This window comes from Crocodylus porosus, unplaced genomic scaffold (assembly GCF_001723895.1).
Source record: "Crocodylus porosus isolate Cpor-Errol unplaced genomic scaffold, CroPor_comp1, whole genome shotgun sequence".
Classification (NCBI taxonomy): domain Eukaryota; kingdom Metazoa; phylum Chordata; order Crocodylia; family Crocodylidae; genus Crocodylus; species Crocodylus porosus.
Window position 1 is genome coordinate 12,508,542 of NW_017728913.1, and position 15,478 is coordinate 12,524,019.

At 40.1% G+C, this 15,478-nt stretch overlaps 1 long non-coding RNA gene across 1 annotated transcript; it reads right to left on the minus strand.

The window, feature by feature from the left end:
• Positions 1 to 1,256: 1,256 nt before the first annotated feature.
• Positions 1,257 to 15,359, minus strand: LOC109309689. The gene is made up of 3 exons (XR_002101008.1): positions 15,326 to 15,359; positions 3,874 to 4,810; positions 1,257 to 1,360 (listed from the first exon to the last, which is right to left on the minus strand). It is a non-coding gene; the product is annotated as an uncharacterized LOC109309689 (long non-coding RNA).
• Positions 15,360 to 15,478: the final 119 nt, after the last annotated feature.

Genomic DNA, 15,478 nt, shown 5'->3' on the forward strand with positions numbered 1-15,478 from the left:
TGAATGATTGATATAATGGAGATAAACAAAATGTATTTTCAAATTCAGACTACCTTTTTTATGACAGCAGAGGTGAAAACTATTTAAAAAAGGCTAGCTAATTTAGTTCAAAAGATTAACAGATAAAACCAAAATTTAGTTCAAAAGATTAACAGATAAAACCAAATTCCCCCCCGCCTCCTTATTTGTTAGGTAAACATTGTTTTTTTTCAGTAAATAAGTCCTTGAAAAGCTATCCAGCATTTTCCCATTAGCAATGTAAAAACTTTATATTTAGAAAACAAAACAAAACCAGGAAATGCAGCAATGTTTGTCAAGTAGTTACTGAAAGTGAGGACTTTTAAAAATTCTCTTGGAAAATTAAATGTTTCTACTTATTTATCTATCTTAGATTTATTAATTTGATCTCTATTCATTGCAACTGCCTGTTGGAAAATGCCTATTGATGTAGGTTCCCAGCCAACATAGTAGCGAATGCTCGAAAATGGTCCTCAGAGCTGAATATGAAGAAGCAGTGTTATTTTCTGGCTACTTTGGGGACATATTCTGATCTAACTTTCATCGATATAAATCTAGAGAACACCACTGAGGTCAACAGCATTATTTCAGATTCTTATTTTAAAACAGATGTCAGATCCCAGCCTTTCACTGACACACCTTGCTTCTGATCTCAAGGCAGTGCAGTTTGAATAATTTATTCTTTATTTCATTGAAAATTTGAAAAATCAAAAATCAAATAAAGCAAAAATGTTTTGGATCAACCAAAGGCTAATATTTTTAACAACTGTGGATTAATTGAAAGCTATTCATTTTGAATCAAATGAAACTTTATTTGACAACATATGACATAAGACAATTGGATATGAAAGATTAAATTCACAAGGAGACTTAGTTGTCATTTACAAAACATAAAATGTCGTAGTAGCTATGGCCCAGTGGTTTGGGCTACCAGCTAGGGCAGGAGTGTGAGGTTTTAATCCTTTTTCTGCTGATTCTGGGTAGGGACTCAACTCTAGATTTTCTAACTTCTATGTGAGTGGAATGTAGGGTATTTTAGGATGGATGCCATTTTTTCCTGTAGATGCTGTTCCCTTTTTCATAAAATAAATACATATTCAGTGGATTTAAGAAATCATATAACTCTTGTTTGGTGGTCAGAGCATGAAGATGGTATGCTCCAATGAATAATTAATTATTTTGTTAATTATTTTGTTAAGTATTTTGTTAATTTATATACAAGGTGGAAAGGCCTTCCTCTGTTTCAGGCAGATAAGTGATTTCTACCTCCTAGCTGAGAACTTTAATAAGAAACAGGAAAATTCTGCCTTCTTCTTAGTTTGTGAATGGCAGCACTTTGTTGCTGTAGAACAAATAAAAATACTTCATTTTAGAAATTCCAAAATAAGCCATATTTACATTCCCAAATTCTTTTGTATTTTGTTGAATTTTTGTTTTGTTGTAATGAAATTAAATGGAATAGATTTTGTCATCCCCAAACTAACTGTTTTGATATAACTTATTCACCAAAAAAGGTTACCTGCTTTCCTATATCATCTCTGATGTCTACTGTTCCTGTTTGGAGCACTAATAATTTATAATGAAAAAAATGCATAATTTAAATTGCCAGGTTGAAAATAGGAAGGGAAATGGAAACGTTTGTGAAAAAAGTATATGTGGCCAGACAAAAAGACAAGAAAGGTGACTAGAAAATTCCCTGCCATTTTAAGTATTGTGTAGCATTCAAATTCTAATCTTTGTGTGCTACAAAACAATTTGTTTGAATTGCTACTTGGTTTAGAAATAACCAGGGGAAAGTGAAAATGGAAAAAGAGGTTTTTGTGTCATTTCACCAATGTACACTTTCTCTTTCAATATGTAAATCTGGGGAAAGAAGTAAAGGGCAAAATTTCTTGGCCAATTCAGTAGACCATTCCCTGAAGCAGATATACCTCTTCAAACTGCCTGCAAAAAAATATGAATCTACAAAAAAATCAACTGTCAGCTTGGTTCCAAGTGGTAATGTAAAATATTTTTATTTCTTACTAGTAAAGAATTGTTCCCTACCTTCATGTCACAAATAGAGCCATTTACTATATGATATTGGTGCTCTTCTACTCAAATTCAGGTGGGAAATTTTCATATTTCTTTCAAAAAAAATTAAGAAAAGTGTGGAAGTTATTAATATAAGCATACAACTTATGTTGGGCGTATTTTTGAGACATTTTATAAGGTATTTAGCTGCATTAAAGTTATAAACATTGCTACTAAAAGATACTGTAAAATCTCCTGGGACAGTATTTTTGTGTAAGTATACATGATGTATAACATAAGATAATACACTAGTCTTTCTGCAGGGTTAATATTCTTTAAAGAGATTCTCAAGGTGTAAAAAGGTTTAAAAATGTTAAAATACTATTATTTTAACTTACATATTTATTAGGAAAGAAATCATTGCAATTGAATATGTCTTTCTGTATTCTAAATCATTTTCATAGCAAGAAATACTTCTAAGATAAGTTACTTCATTATTGTAAGGTCTTTAATAGACTTTGTGGAGTTGAACCTAATGTGTTATAAATTATCATAATTCTATGAGTAAGAACCTATGTAAATCATGGTGTTGTGGTTTTTGAGGAACTGAAAAATGGCAATCTCTTCAATAGTTGCGAAAAATGATACTGGCCATGATTTCCCAGAAAATCAACCAAACAATTTAATAAAGATAAAATGCTGGCTGTCTAGTGGAAGTCAGCAGCCCTTGATCCATTGCAGGCCAAATTTGCAGCCTGGCTAGGAGAGAAAGGTGGCAGCTGACAGGGCAGCATGAAGGGTAGCAGCCAAGATGGCAGCTGCCCCCTCATGCCCCTCTGCCAATCAGGGCTGAAGGGTGGGGCTGCATGGAGGGCAGCTAGAAGTCAAGATGGCAGATGCTCCTCGTTCCTTCTTCATCTGGGGCATCTCCACCAATCAGCACCAGGGTGCAAGGCTGCCACAAAATGACTGCAAAATCAGCTCTTTGGGCCATGACCAAGCCACGAAAATTGTTTCCTCTCTCCACCAGTTAGATAGGTCCTTGTCGGGAGTAGGTCCATTATGTCCTTGTCCCTCTCCTACCCAACACATTACCAGAGTATATCATCAGTGTGAAGTCAGTGCTGCTACTGCTGATTTCCAATGTTGTGCCCTTGTCTGCCATGCCTTTGTATCTTTCAGTGTTGGGAGCTGGTTATGTTAGCTGATGGGGTTCTGGCCTTTCCCTTGGAGGACTCCATCCTGGGGCACTGCCGTCCCTTACATCCCACCCTCACCATGTCCTGAATGTTACACATCTGGGTCATCGTGCCCCACAATTGCACGTCAAACACTGTGAATAGTCACCTTCTCGTAGATTATTGGGATGACCACATATGCAGCTGTCTTAGCTGGATTATGTAAATAAATATGAAGACTTTAAACTCTGTACCCCTCTACTGGGCTCAACTCAGGTGAAAAATTCTTCCCAAATTAACTCACTAAGGATCCGTTGCTTCGTAAGTTGAAAATCAACTCATCCATTCATTCAACATACAAAACGCAATCAACCTTAATTAGTTCATTAAGGGTCCAAAGTCCAATCAGCTCAAATCAATTTGAAACTCCATAGACAAGCACTACTACCCTCGTGGTGAACCTGAGCATAATTACCTCATGGGGAAGTCTCATGCCCTAAATCACATGGAAATTCCTGCAGAAGAACCATTCCTCTCCTTAAATCAATTTCAACCACTCCTGGCTTCATCCACTGGAGCAAGCAGGAATTTTTGACCAGGGTATCCAATCACTTTGGAATTCCTTTAACCATCAAAACCACATTAGTTAATTTAGCAGATTTACCTGTAGTTCAGACCTTCCTTGCAAGATGAGCCTTCCAGCTATGCTGTTGGGAGTCCTGTCTTTCACTTCAGGGATCTGGGGTCCTTTTACCAAGTCAGCATGGCAGCTTGTTGATATTGGCTCCAGCTTTAGTCTTCACTGCTTGAACGCTTACTTGGTCAGATAACTTGGACTCAATGGAGCTGTGCTCCTGTGTTCTTACAGTGGTCCTCCAACCATTCCTGCGGGCTGTCTCGCTCTTGCTGCCCGTGTCTAGCCATGGGTCAATAGAGATTGGAGAGCCCTCCTGCATTTCCCTCTCTGGGAAACTATGGTCTTTCCTTCCCTGCCCCTTTCCAGGGCTAGAAGTAGCTGGTTCAGGGCTTCTACGGCCAATCTGAAGGGCTGCAGAACCACTATGGGATGCTTACTGCACCTGCTGCATTTTCCATCATACCTGCAGTGAATATTAGTTGATTACAGTCTCTGGAGTTTCATCTGTGCACTGCCTTTCTCCCCTCATAGTCCCTATTTATGAGTTTTTTACTTGTCCATGATAGGCATATAATTAGGTAGCTCCCAGGTCAGTGTGTAGCCTACTGTGCATGTATGTATGCATACATCTACACTACAGGGGTAATGAAATCACAACGTGTGCACAAGTGCCAAAAAAGTCTATTTATACAGCAGGAAAAGTACCTTTAAGTGCACAAAGTATAAAAGAATTGTGTGCAAGGAGGCTTCACATCACTTGGGCAACAAGTGGGCATGCTACTGGTGAGTTCTTTGAAGCATTCTTCACTTCTGACCTGGGTCCATTTAATGTCACTTGTGTTCTCTGAGCTGGTTGCTTTTCCTCCAGATGCTAGTTCTTAGTCTTGCTGTCCTTGCAATGGTTTTAGTTGAATATGTAGACAAACTGAAGTTAATAGGATGTGAAATTGCACGTTAACTGTTTCTGTTTTAAATGAAGTATGAATGAAAAGGGATGTTACATCTTTTTACAATTATTCTTCATTCTTTAAATCCCTATGTGCACTATAGGGCTCACAATGCTACAGTAATGGTTTGCTGTGCAAATCACATTTAGTTTGTATATACCCAACTAATCAAAAAGTACTAGAAGAAGGAAATAGGTTTTTACAGAAATGATACTGTTCCATTTTTAAATTGGAAGAATGTACCTCTCAACTGTAAGTGTATTTTGTTGCTGGTTCCTTTATTGTTGGATTATTACTTAAAAACATCTAATTTTTAAAATTAAAATGTAAAGTAAAGAAACAAAATGTTTACATATGAAAATGCAATACCTTATTTTTAGTATTAGCAATTCAGAAGAACTGGGTCATTTGGAAATCTGAAAAAATTCCTTAGATCCTTGCACATCTGATTACTGACAAGTCTTGTCAACTGGCCACATTCAGGATGGAAAAACTATATTTTGCTACATCAAAAATATCTTATAACAATATATGACATGTTTGTGTGTTTGCTAAATCAAGTACTCATATTTGCTAAGGATCTTGTAATGCCACATAAGGGCATACTGCTGAGATTATATTGTATATGCCTAATACTATAATATAGGTAAAGGTTCTCACAACATAATCTTTAATGAAGCTTTGTGAGACTTTATGATATGGGCCTGATTCTCTAGTGTTTGCAAAGATTCACACAAAATAATGATTAACAGGAGCTTAGTGAGGCTGTGTTGTAAGGGTCTGATTTTACAGAGTTTGTAAAGGATCTTACAACACAAGCCCTTAATGCAGATTACTGAGATGGTATTGTATAGGCCTGAACCCACAGTATTTCAGTATCAGAAATCATAGAGAAGTCAGGCTGGAAGGGACCTCCATAGGTCATCGAGTCTAACCGCCTGCCTGAGACAGGATCATCCCTATCCAAACTATCCTATACAAATCCATAATATAATCTCTTAGTAAAACTACTGTGCACCCTGACACAACACAAGACCTAATACCCTAAGCTGCTACAGGTAAAGCAAGGGAACCACAGCAGTCAATGTCCTGTTTCTGTAAATGTACACTCAAGCAATTCCAAGTACAGAGAAAAACAAAATGCTAAATTTACTGAAGAAAAATGCCTCTTAATCATGAGGCTAAAGAAATGTTAGAGGCCAAGTTTTCTTCTTTACGGAACTCAATTAAGGCCCAATCTTTTGATGGTGTAATCAGAGCTCCATTACTTTTATTCTGATGTAGAAGAGGGGTTGACAACCTTTTACAAACCGCTGGTCAGAACAACCCAGCTCCACATGGGCCAGGTGGGTTTGGTGGTGTTTATCAATGGGAAAGGATTTTTGTTTGCTCCCCAGCAGTAGTGCACGCACAGACCATGGAGAATTATGCCAAGATCAGGTATCTGCAAATTGCATTTATGCTGACACTTCTCCCCACTCCCCACAGATGCAGCAAAGGCACAGCTAGAAGCTGTCAAGCTGGAAGCTGCATCCATGATGCAGCCAGGGAGAGTGGACACAGGAAAAGCCCCCTGCTGCTGCTGAATTGTTGAAACCACCTGGCTATGGGTGGGAGCTGGGAAGGCAGAAAGATATAGCAGCAACGTGGGTACAACTGAAAGCTGCTTAGCTCCAGCTCACCAGCTCCTTGGCTGCCTGGCCCTCCAGACCAGATCCCATGGCTCTGGGGGCTGGATTGGCCCTCAGGCCATATGTTGCCAACCCCAATTTAAAGTCTGGTCAACAGAATGGCAAAATCCATAATTCACAGTCTTAATTCTTAGGAAACAATTATTTAAATTTCATGTATTAAATGAGTACAACTCCTGTCATTCTCAATTACAATAATAATTGAATATGATTCTACAATTTAGATATCCATAAGAAAACCATAACATCCAGGTGAAGCACCACAGATATGAAAGATAAGAGCCTAAGGGTTGCATCACCATCAATGCAAGTGCATCCTAGTGCAATTAACAAGAGTTCCAGCATGAAGCAAAGCCAGCTACATACATGACATTTTGATCTCTACTGCAGAAGAACAGATTAGGTTTAGGTGTCACTCTGTGTACTACAAGGACAGTACATCTTATTTAACTAAACACTGTCAGTTTAAGCAGCTTGTCATACACGGGCTATGTTCCCATATCCGTACTCTGATAAATATAGTCACTGTTTAAACCATTCTACTCTCAGATCCGCACATTTAAAAAAAAAATTGAGTCATCTCTTTATTTAGGGTGCTGATAGCATACTTCATGATAAGCTGTTGCTTGTCAGAGATTCCACACCCCCCACATCCATGGAGGTGAGGGGGAGAAACATGGAGAACTCATGTTCATTGTTATCAATAACCTGTTTTTAAAAGTCCCCTCACGCTCTTCATTCTCACCATCTGTCAATTCATGTAAAAAACAATATTAGTATTTTTCTTTAAATATGATTAAAGTCCAAAGAAATTGAGAGAATATACGTTTAATAACAAAATAACTGTTATATAAACCAAAATGGTCAATATAGTTTATGCTTACAAAAGATTGAGCATCTTATTGCTTTGTTATAGCTGAGGTTTGTCTAGGTTACTAAGCATGTAACAGTGTTGAATTTGGGTGTCTTAATGTTCCTAGACAAAACAGTCTTGAGAACAATTTCAACATTGGTATGGACTTTTTAATATATGGTAGCTTAGTTTTTATTTTGTTTTAACGTGCTATATTTCAAATTCTGTCTCATATTGATTTACAAAGAACATTTAGACAGTTGATTCATTTAGAAGGGGTTAGTTCTTAGACTATCTTCAAAAGAGAGATTGCAGTGTATACTTTACCTTGAGTGGAAGAGCAGTGAACTCCATTTGTTAAACACAAATGTTCACTAATTTGCAAGGGTAAGATAAATAATAAATTCAAATATTTGCTGAATATTTTGTAATTACTTGAGGCCAGAGTCTACAATAAACTACTATTTGTTAATAACTACTGATATAGTGGTCTAAGATAGGAACAGGCTGATAGCACTAAAGGAAGACAGCAACATTTACCGCGTATGATACTGAAAATTAGGTTTGTGGAACAACTTTCAGCAGTCAACAGAGATGAATGTTGCAAGCTTAACAAGAATCCCAGAAAAACAAGCTGAAGATGTTTTCTTATACTTTCTTCAATAAGGAACACTGACTATCCTTTTTTAAAAAAAATCAAGATTTAGGTTTCCTTTTTCTGATCCAAGTGATTAGCAGATTGTTTCTAGTAGAAGGTAAATTGCTGATGGAGTTAGGCATTTTTTATGCACTCCTGTTTATTTACAAAGATTATACAAAGTCCTATTTCCCTGGGTGCAGAAGGAATCAAACCAAAGTAGACAGCTGGTTTGCTCACAGTTCCAAGCCTCTTTCAGCCAGTACTATACCCAAAAGCTATCTTTCCCCCAAAGCTTCCATGTCTGTGCTTTGCTCATTCTCTGTGTCCTGCTGTGTTTCTGCTGCTTCTCACACACAAAAATAGATGGTTCCACCAATCAGTACCCTAGCCTTTGCTTTTGCTTCATCAGTGTCCAGGAAAACTTAGTGGATTCCATGATTAAGCTTCCATTGAAGCCTTGACATGTGCATGTATTTTGAATAATGGATCCTATTATTTTCCCCCTAAATTTCAAAGGAGCTAAAATTAACATAGTGATTTTAATAGTAGTAACTTAAGTAGTGATTTTTATGGAAAATAATATTTGGGTAGAATCTTCAGTGAATGACAAACCAGGGAATCATCATACATAACGGATGCTGCAATGTTGTCAGTTGTGTACAGCATTATGTAATAATATTGCTTTAACTTCATGTATTTTAGGACATGAAGTTATTGTCTTGATGTTTCTAGATATTTCATGTTTATAAATGCCTCTATATTTCAGTTAGATAGCTTTTGAAATACCAAAAGTTGAACCTGTTGAAACAGCTAGGGATTTTTACTATGATCTGTACCAATTATTCTATAGTTTCTCTATTCCGCAACAGTCAATCTATAATTTATATACTGTAGTATTTCTTGTGAACTACTATTGCAGACAGGGTAAATTTTTTACTGATTTTCATGACAAAAGTTATTTACAAAGTTATTGCAACTAACATGGAGATTTCACTGTTTATTGTTGTTGACTTCTGTGGAGCTCAGTCAGTGGTGGTATGAAGTGCAAGCCACACGAAGATAAATACAGGAGTGGCTCTAATTAATAAAAGACTGACTCTGAAAAGATGAAAGCAAATATGAACATGAGTCACTATAAACAAATCAGTGAAACCGTTTTGAAGATATACGTCAATGTGTTTCGATTTATAGACAAAAAATAGAGAAGTTTTTAAGTGTGAGAAAAACAATATTTCTTATAAATTATACAGCATGAAAGTAGCATGCTTATTGACTATCCCAGAAAATATCTTTTAGCCAAATAGATTTTTCTCTCTCAAAAGTTAGTGGGAAAGGTGGTCCATATTTTAATTTAGAATAAAACCTGTTTTAGCTGGTAGAGCCAATGGCTATTGACTCCTGTTAGACATGAGTGATGTTGACCCATGATGTTTGACTATAACTACAAATAGAGGTATGTCTCTTACCACTACCAGCACTTGCATGTGTTATATATCACTGCTATTTTCCTAACCAAGCAGTTACTATTGGGCTTCAAAAATAGCCATGTAGCACCATCTAATGTCTTCTATGTGCAGTGTTACTTTTTCTGAAGTTTTAAGTCAGGAGTGTCAGACATACAGTCCACAGGCTGGATCTGGCCTGTGGAGTCATGTCCTTGGCCTGTGGGTCTCCAAAAGGGGACAGGAATTTGGGGATAGGGTGATCAGGGACAGGGCCCACCATGCAAATCTGAAGCATAAAGCCTTATTGACCATACAGGTCAGTGGCAAGAGGTGATCAACAGTTGCACTGATCCCTGCAGCTCCCTGACACTGCACACACTGCTGCCACGAAGGCACCTGGATCCAAACCATGAGTAGCCCTGTGCTCCAAATTTGGCTCAAGAAGCTGGCTTTCATACCCCTGTCTTAAGTGATTCATGTAAAAACTCAAATCCTGAATCTGAAATGGGGTAATGTTTCCCTTGTCCTGCATGAAAACATCTCTTAAGTAGCTTAAAAATTGTAAACAAACATGCTAATCTATAGCAGCTGAAAGTTCAGTGGTTGTCAAAGCTGCATGCCAGTTACAATCCAAACCAGTATACTTGTCGCAAAGACAATGCCTTTTTGAAGGGCATTATTTTCAAAATGAAACTTTTCATGCAGCACTATGATGTGGCTCAATTCTCAAACTAGGGATTATGATCCCAGTTTGGGCTGTGGCACTTACAGTTGAATTTGTAAGCTCGATGGCAATTCAACTAGAAAAGTCAGGCCTGCACTGGAAGTAGGGTTATAAATCATCTAAAGGAGTAGTTGCAAGCCCCGGAAGATGGAGAACAACTAAACTAGTGGCTTGGGCACAGAACTGGGAGTCAGGAGACCACAATTCTGCTCCTTCAGAACCAAAACCTTTTAGCCCGTTACTTCAACTCTACCCTCACATATCAGAAACAATCTGATCCTGACTTGAGTAACTGACAGTTACTGGTATAACAAGGATGCAGCTTTTTGAGGCTGAGTAAAGATTTTGTAGGTCATGATATAGTAGATGGTGCAACACAGCCATCTATTGGCCAGGATAGTGAATACAATATTAACATCCTCCACTTGGGTTAAGCATACATTTTAAATTCCAGAAAGTCTCATTCTTGGTGTGGTATCCTGACCTATTAAAATCTATGGGAGTTTTGCCATTGATTTCAGTGGGGACAGAATGTCATCCCTGATTATTTTCATATTCTATGAAATTAGTGCATTTTAGTTTTAGTGACTAGCCTTTCTCTTCGGTATTTCTCAGCCACAGATGCGAATAACTTTTAAGGTGAATAAACTCTTGTTAGATTCTCAGATAATTATAGTGTGTCAGATAATAGCCAAGACCAAACACTACATCTGAATATGGCCACAAGGTCTGTGACCTTTTCTATCTAATGTAGACTTCAGTACAATATCCATGCATTTCTCACCACTACACTAAATGGTTGCAATGTGTTCTACTTTGGAATATGACTGTCTGTATTGCTGAGTGGCTGGCAAGTTTGTATCAAAATGGTGGTTTTTCAGGGTGAACTTTCATTACTAAATATAATAACATGCTATGATCATATAGACACTTAGCTTTTTTGATTTCTGGTCTGATTTCCCAGACTGCATCTTTTCATCTCAGTCATCTAATGGTCCCACTGGGTGTGTCTACATAAGATGCTTTACTGCACAGTAGACCAATTTACTGCTAAGTAAGCATCACTGTCTACATGTGCAGATGCGTACTGAGCAGTAAACTGGCCTCCTCTGTGTTTAATTAGCTACTAGTCAGGCAGCAGAAGCCCACCCCAGCAGGTTTCAAAGTTGTCCTGCTGCTAGGGTGTGCTCTGAGTTCAGACCCCGGGCTGGGACAATGTTCCCTTGCCCTGCCAGCTCCTGAGGGCAAGAAGCAATATCCCAGCCACCGGTCCACTCATGGAGCTGGGGCTGGGAGTTCCCAGGGAGAGCTCCGTGCATAGCCTGGAGCTTGCTGGGACATGGCCCTGGACCTGGGACATTTCTCAGCCAGGCCTAGGTTGCGCAGAGAGGTCCCAGACCTGCACCCCAATCCTCCAGTGGGGCAGCTAGCAGCAAGTAGGACATGGGTGGGACAGCTCCCGACTGCCCCTGGCTGGGGGAGAGATTCCCCATTCAGCTGGGTGCTCGCTGCTAGCTGCCCCACCAGTGGATCGGAGTAGGAGGCTGGGACCTGCCCCTTCCCTACAGCGTTTTTCCAGAGCTGTGGGGGACTCTTCCCAGCTTCATTCCCCAGATCAGGGCACAGGACTGGGAAACAGATGTGGGGGAGAGATGTAGACTGGGGGTGGCTGGGACCTGCCTTAGATGGAGACAGATCTTGGCCAGCCATGGAGAAGCCCTGCTGAGCACAGAGCTTGTTCCCATGTGCACAGGGCAGGAGAACTCTGCAGCAGCAGCTCTTCCATCCCATTCACATTAAGACCTCTCCCAATGTATACAGGGCCAGGAGGCAGCGGTCTTCCTGCCAGCCCCTGGGCTAGCACCCAGGAGGAGCCTGGAACTCCCCCTGGCTGCTGCAGGGAGCAGAGCAGGATGGCAGCAAATCTGCTCCCAAGAGGGAGCACATGTAGACATGGTCCCCAGTAAGCTTACTGTGCTGTATTCTTACTATGCAATAAGCCGACTTCAAATGAATTGCACATGTAGACATGCCCACTGACTATGGCGGGCTTCCTACTACCAGCGTACTGGAAAAGATGTATTAGGTTCTACACCTTTGGCAAAATGATCCTCCATTTTTTCCTCTGACCAATCTTCATTATAGTTTTACATTTACTTTGTCAAGAGTTTGTTTTCCTTATTTGAGCATGACTAACATTTTTCAAATATTTTTAAGGTTTTATACACCAATATAAATTACTCCTGAATTACACAATTAAATAATAAATTACACAATTACAGAGCGATCTGATTGTAGCTATGCAGACTAGGCACTATTACTGTACTTCACCATAAGGTGCTGGAAAAACAGGTAATAGCCTTCCTGCGTGCAGGAAACAGCTACCTCAGGAGACATGACACATGCCATTATAATAGCGGGTCTCTGCTGTTATCTTGCTGCTATTTTGTTATTGTATTTGCTCTAGTTGCCATTTTAAGTTGTTCTGCTTTCCTTGCTGTAGACTGCCTGAGCCTTTCTTGGGAAGGGCAGCATATACATCACATAACTTAATTGTATGCCAAGTTCAGTATAAAGCTGAACTTTGTCTCTGCTCCTTATTTATACTGGTGTCAATGTGTTGGACATAAACCCTGAATCTGGAAGGAAAGAACTGTTGTGATAGACAGTCTTGTGGGGTTAAGGCTTAAGTACCTGATAATGAGTTGAAACAACTAAGTCCATCCAAATTAGTAAAACTCCTGCTTGTGTACTAAGAAGTATGCAGAACACTGGCAGTTAAGAGTCTGCAGTTACCACTGGCACTGGAGTTTGTTTTATGCTACATTTTCCATTATCGTTCTATAAAAGGGCTCAATGTGGCATTTTTGAGGTTTCTAATATTACCACTTTTTTCCATTTTAAACTGTAGTGGCTGGTACTGAATAATCAAGAACAAATGCATGCCTTTTCCCCTTAAAAATAATTTTCAGCAAGGAAAATTTTGAACCTTAGAAATCAACTGTGCAATTAAGTTCTAAGAGTCAGGTATAATTACATATTTTCCACCTTTCCTCAGTTGTGTAGTTTCGTAGAGGCATGTTATATAGCCTCTTAGATCTCCATCAGGTTTTCAAACACATTATAAATAATTTTAAAGACATTTTAATTTAAATATTTTCCACATGGCAATGTTGTACTCCAATAAAAACAAGTTCTCATCATTATTTCCTTGCAATTGTTTTTCAGCTTCACTACCAACCAAGACACAAAATAAATCACTTTTCTTAATATTTCATGGCCTGGCATAAATTTATTTATTCCATTTATATGCGGTCCTTTAACAAAAGCTCAGGGTGGCTCACAATAAGAAAAGAGAAAATGTAAAGTTTAGGAAAAAAAGTTGATTTTAAGGTTGACCTTTTTTATACATGTGTTCAGGAAGTGGGGAGGGAGGCACTTTAAGTGGAGTGGCTCTGAAAGCCATTCTCATTAAAATGCCCTGAGCAAGCTTTAGCTAAAATGCTTCTGCCACCATTTTTAAGTGTGGGGACGCTGATACATGAGACGCTGGAGTCTGTTGGAGTGCAGTCATTACCATGCTTCAGCAGACTCGCTTAATGGAGCCTGCTCTGACGTGCTGTACTTACAGCGCATCAGAGCAGCTTTGCTGCTTATGTATAGGAGCCTGTGGTTTCTGCATTGGACTAGGGTGACAGTGCTTTGGAGTCAGTTATTGTCATAGCATAGCTTCCCATGACTTTAGACAAATTAGCTGGGGTTTTGTTTACACAGGGCATTAATCAAGAATATCTATCCTGTTTTCAATTAACACCCATTGCTTAAGTTCTCTATGCAAACAAACCCTCTCTCAGTTTACCATCTGCAAATAGGGAACATCATCTAGAGGGGGGAGCTAATACAAACTTTTATTTCTGAAGGGCACAAATATTACACTGGATAGCAGAAAAAACAGATTTTTTACAGTAATATTTTTTCCATTCACTTGCATTATTAAAAAATTAAGTATATTACTGTGTTTGTGCATGGAAACTGGGAAGTGAAACTAACTGAAGAAATGTGAAACAGGCTAGTTATCCAAGGGCCGTAAACTGCTCGGCTAATACAGCCCACACAGAGCTGAGCACTCTCTCAAAAATCTTCCAAGATTTCAAAGTTGTTCTGGAACAAACCCAAGACAAGGTCTTCTATAAAACCCTTGCATGCAAGTGACCTAGCATGTGGGAGACCAAGGTTCAAAACCCTGCTTTAATAAACATTTAATTATTTGTACTTAATGGTAACATTAAGGAAAACCCTTCTTGAAGTGGTCACTAGCCTGAGGCTTGGGCCCATTAGAAGTCCTATATTCAAATCCCTGTGTTGCCTACTTCAGGACAGGGGTTGAGCCCAGACAGGTGGCAGAAATGAGAGAAAAATCCTCTCATTTAGACCAGTTACAGCCTACAGCTGAGAAACCTTTCCTGTGAAATCTGGCACCCAGTCCCACAAAAAGTGTTGGTTTCAAGAAATCAGTCTTTTTGGAAACAAGATTCCCAATCAAACCCATTCCTTTATTCCCTCCCCATGACCAGTATACTTGGGGAATGCTTTAGCACAGTGGTGTTCAAACACATGGCCCTGCCAGCTGGTTGAGTCGAGCGGGGCTGGTCTATGGGCTGAATCCCTCAGAGCACTCAGGTTGGTTCCTAAACGGCCCAGCCGCACCCTGTGCTGCCTTGGCTCAGTAAACCCAGTGCAGGACTATGCCCCTAAATTGGGCTCCACAAGTCCAGCCCAGGCCCATGCCCCTCGAGTCTAGGCTAGGCTGGGTGCCCTTAGGTTGGGCCCACAAGTCCAGCCCAGGCCCGTACCCCTAGGCTGGGCCCCGTACTACCTCAGCCTGGCATAGGGTGGCCATCTCAGAGGACAGCCCGGCTGTCCTCTATTGATATGAAACCAGACAGCTTTATGTCCTCTATTTTCTCTCTTCAAGAGAAAAATCTAGGACACAGAGGTATGGGGTTTCGTATTAACACAGGACAGACCAGCAGAACACCTGACTGTCCTCCGAGGGCCACCCTAAGCCCTGGCAGGAGCAGATCCCAATGCCTCAGCCCGGCCCTGAGCGCCCACGGTGGGCCCCGCGCCGCCTCGGCCTGGGCCGCACCTCGGGGCGCCCCATGTGGCGGCCCGCTACCCGGCTCCTCTCGGGTCTGGAAATGTGGCAGCAGGGCAGCGGCGATGGAGGAGCCTGTGCAGAGCCTCGGGGCGCCCCACTGGCTGGACGGCGGAGCGCGCTCCAGACGGAACTGAGGTGCAGGCCAGCAGCAGGCAGCCGCGGCCGAGCAGC